At 40.3% G+C, this 4294-nt stretch overlaps 1 pseudogene; it reads right to left on the reverse strand.

Annotated features, from left to right (window-relative positions):
• Positions 1-233: 233 nt before the first annotated feature.
• LOC140514695 (G kinase-anchoring protein 1 pseudogene) lies at positions 234-3194 on the reverse strand (annotated as a pseudogene).
• Positions 3195-4294: the final 1100 nt, after the last annotated feature.

The raw sequence follows: 4294 nt of genomic DNA on the forward strand, positions 1-4294 counted from the left end.
TAACAGAAAGTATCCAGAAAAATGATAGAACTTGATATGCAGTTTTAGCAAATTTAATTTAATTTAATGCAGATTTAGCCAAAAGATTCTGAAAAATAGTGCTCGGGGCTGTTCCCGAGCTGTCACCTGGAGGCTTACTGTTCCTGGTCTTCAAACATCTCTGGCCCCTCCGGTGGGGGAGGGGAATGACCACACAGAGCACCGGAGGAGTCAGCTGCACTTCACTTTATTGGTTACATCCTCCTCCCAACCTTCCCTCGCTTCCCTCCTATATACTTGGCTGGGGCTCCTCCCATGTTCTGCCCTGGAGGCAGAGACAGCTCCATAAGGGCGTTCCCAGCACCTGGAGGCAGGTTCTCACCCTTGGGCGGCTCCAGGCTCACCAGGGGGCCATGGTCCAGAGCTTGGCCCTCTACAAAATAGGACCAGCTTGTTTTCATTTGGCAGGGCAGACAATATGCTTTTATCTGCTGGCCACAAATATATCTGCATAGCTCCACTATTTGTCATAAGATTGTGAATGAACATTTAGATGAATTACAACTACTTGGTTTATAGCTTACCCACAACATAGATGATATTATGATACAGGGGGAAAAAATTAAAAGAAGTGGAGAAAAGTTTGACACTTTTAAGTGAGCATATGAGAAGCAAAGGGTGAGAAATTAATCCTGCAAAGATTCAAACAGTAAAAATTTGAGGTATACAATGGAATAAAGGGCTGTGAGAGCCTCCTGCAAGCCTGCAAAAAAGATTCAGGATTTTCCTATCCTTACCAATAAGAAAAAGGCCCCAAAACTGATTGCATTATTTGTGTGTTGGAGACACCACATTCCACCTCTGAGATAGATTTTGAAACCCTTACCTAAAGTGACTAGAAAGAAATATGAATTTCATGGGGGAATAGAGCAGAGTAAAGCTTTTGAAGAAGCAAAGGCTGCTATACAATTGCACCTACATTTGTGGTCTATCCCAAATGTCTTGATCAAATTACAAGTATTGGCACAGAATTATGATACAAAGTGGAGCAGATCTTATTTCCAGATCCCTGCCTTCTACAAAGGAAAATTTTGGAAGTATTTTGGTTCTGCACTCCCAACTCTCCATCAGAGAAAGAGTAGGCTGAGGAGTTGGGAAGGTGTTGTATATGTAAAATTGAGTTAAATAGCTGATGATGAGTTTTCAAGTGATCAGTTTATCCTGGGAGAGACATGTTGTTCCAAGAAGAGATGCTGATAGAGAGTGAAAATTGAGCTCGAAAGTTCATATCCTTTCTAGAAAGGAAATTTCTGTCCCCTGAGTTCTTTGTCTAAGAACCAACTCAATTGGCTCTTGCACCAAATAACTTAAATTCTTGGGTCTTATGTAATACATAAGGACATATAAGGAAATTTTGTTTATCAGGTTTAAGTAGAGGTCACTCCATGTCTGGAACCAACACATATTCTCTGCTCAACCTGGCTTCCTTTAGGTCTCCCTCTGGCAGACTTTTTCTCTGCCAAAACCTTATAACTTTAGAATGTACAATCAGGCTGGAGACCACTTGGCCTTTCTGTATTTTTCAGGGAGTTTTGTGTCCTACCAAATTCTCTGTGTGGTAATGACATGTCATATAGATTTAGCTTTTCACCTATCTGATTAATTCAATTCAATAAGTATTTACAAGCTCCTGCAGTGTGTCTGATGCTGTGCTAAGAGCTGGTGATAGAAATAAGAAAAAGAAAGGAAGTCCCTGTCCCAAAGGAGCTTACAGTATAATTTATATACCCTCCATCAACCACAGTATTTCTTGAAGTCAAACCAAGTAGAACTGCTGATAGAAAATAGAGAGTAACTGGAAAAGTCCTGAAACTTCTGAACCCTTTTAACTTAATTTTTTTTCAAATGGAAGAGTAAATTTTATTGACTGATGAAAAACTAAAATGATGAACCTGGAGAGCAAACAATAATTATTCACTGAGTTTTTTTGGAATTCTACTTTCCTACTTTTCACTTTAAACCAAGAGAAAAATTAAATAGTTTTTAGATGATTAATTAATTAGTCATCTGTTTTTTTCCCAACAAAACCTGCATAGTTCAGCAGTTGTACAGCATTAAATGTATATATGTTTTCAAAACCCTGAAAAGTTTGTGTGTGTGTGTGCATGTGTGTGTGTGTGTTTGTGTGCATTGATCTTAGTGGCTTATGTGATCTTCTACACTGGTCAGACTCCAAGTTTCTTTTTTCTCTTCTGCCATGCTGCCATTTTTCTAATTCTGCTTGTAATGCCTTCTTGATCTACCTTGCTCTAATGCAGCATGAAGTGAAGTCACCTATAAGGTTAGCTCATTTTTAGATACTTTGTAATTCATCAACTTGAAGAAGTATTTCTTCATGTCTTTCATTTCACCTTCTTGTAACATTCTCAATAACTCAGTTATTTCTTGTTCTTACTTCTTTGTATTTTACCTCCCCCATGTGATATTCTTTTTCAACTTCTGAATTTCAGCATCTTTCCTTTCAAGTTCCAACTTTATTCTTTCAGTTCTTCCATCTTTCAAGTGTACCTTCCTGTATTCCTGGTCTGTACAATTATCTTTTATGTTCTGTGAGCTGTTCTCTTCTTTTTTCTCTAAGAAGAATGTTATGACCAACATCTTGCAGTCTATTGGAGAATCTACCAACATGTAATATAGTATGGGAAGAACTGAATTCCTCATTTTTTCTTTTTACTAAGGTGATCTATATTTGCTTCCTACTGAAAACATTTCAGCAACACTGTGAATGGTTTGTCTTTCCCCTGATGATTCTTTCTTTTTTCTTCATACCTTTTGATGGAAGTGAAACATTTTCAGTGTTTTCATACTATTGTTCATCTCTTTGTCTCCACTCAGGCCAGTTTCCTTCCTGTCTTTCTGTAGTAGGTTTGGCAATGAAAGCTCACATTGAAACCTACAAACTACCTGGAAGGATTTCAGAGGAATCTTCTTAAAAGCAATATTCCTAAGTTCATTTACTTCACTCTGCTGCTGTTCCTTCTTTTTTTTTTTTTTCATTCTTCTTTTCATTTCTGGGAAGTGTGCTGCGTAACTTTTCCTGGATTGTGACCTCAGCCCTTCTCAGGTTCAGAATCAGAACCATTGCCACTGTCTACTTGCAAGAGAGCAAAATGAGATATAGTAGTGGGAACAGAACTGATCATAACTCAAGCCATTGCAAGAAAAGTCTATGAGAATAATTTCTCATTGGTAAACAAAAGAGAAATTTTGCACTCCTATGGTGTTAATAGATTCCCCAAATCTATTAGCACAAGGGAAAGCAAGGAAGAAATCTGACTGGGCTCAACTTAAGACCAGCATGAAGGAGAATTCAATATCCGGTTCCCCTCCTCTACTTTACTCTGTCCTCCTCCTCTTTCTCTGCAAGCTGGCCACCGCCATGACAGCTCTCAGTGAGGGCCAGCCTCACTGGCTGTTGTGTCTCTGTTTCCTCTGTCAACTGGGAGAGGAAGGGTGAGTGAGCATGGTCCAGGTAAGGGAGAGCTAGTGAATAATCTATCCCTCTCTGCTACAGGAACATGCGGACCCTGTAGAACTTCCTTTTATAGACAACCTTATCTTGTACCACAGTTACTGTATGTAATCCAGAGATCCACCTATAGACATCAACTCCCAAGGCTGTCTTGTATAAACATGACATTGACTAGCAACAAGAAGATGGCCACTACTAGTAGTTGATTTACTGTTGCAGCAGACCTAAAAACACACCCCTTCTAAAGGACTTCTAAGCCCCTCTCTTCCCATGGGCTTCCTGTAGTGAACTCCAGGAAGAATGCCAGTGTAGGAGGTACATAAGTTGCACATGCCTTTTAGAATTGACCACTCTGGAAACAAATCCCGTTACCAATACTGTTCTCCCAGCAAGGAGGTGGGGGTCATATGAATGTTATCCGCATTTTACTGAAGGGGTAGGCCCCAGAACAGCTGCTTTCCTGTGCTGGCCTTCAGCAGCTCAGTCTGCTGTGCTCCCTTTCTTTCTCCCCGAAGACCCCGAACCTCTTCTCTCCAGTCCAGATCCAGCTGTGCCCTTGAATCTCTCAACTCCTATCTTCATTTGAGTTCCTTGCTCTTTGATAGAGAGTTCACTCCGAGAACCCCGCACCCAGTGGATAGCGGCCAAATGCGTCTCTAAAATATGGAATTGGATAATTGGAAGAATTTAACCAAGCCTTCCCAACTCCACAACGAGACTCTTTTGGTCACAGAAAAGCTAAGGTTTTGGAATTTTCCCCGGATTCCTCTGGCTGCAAGATCA

The sequence above is a fragment of the Notamacropus eugenii genome, chromosome 7, assembly GCF_028372415.1.
Source record: "Notamacropus eugenii isolate mMacEug1 chromosome 7, mMacEug1.pri_v2, whole genome shotgun sequence".
Lineage (NCBI taxonomy): Eukaryota > Metazoa > Chordata > Mammalia > Diprotodontia > Macropodidae > Notamacropus > Notamacropus eugenii.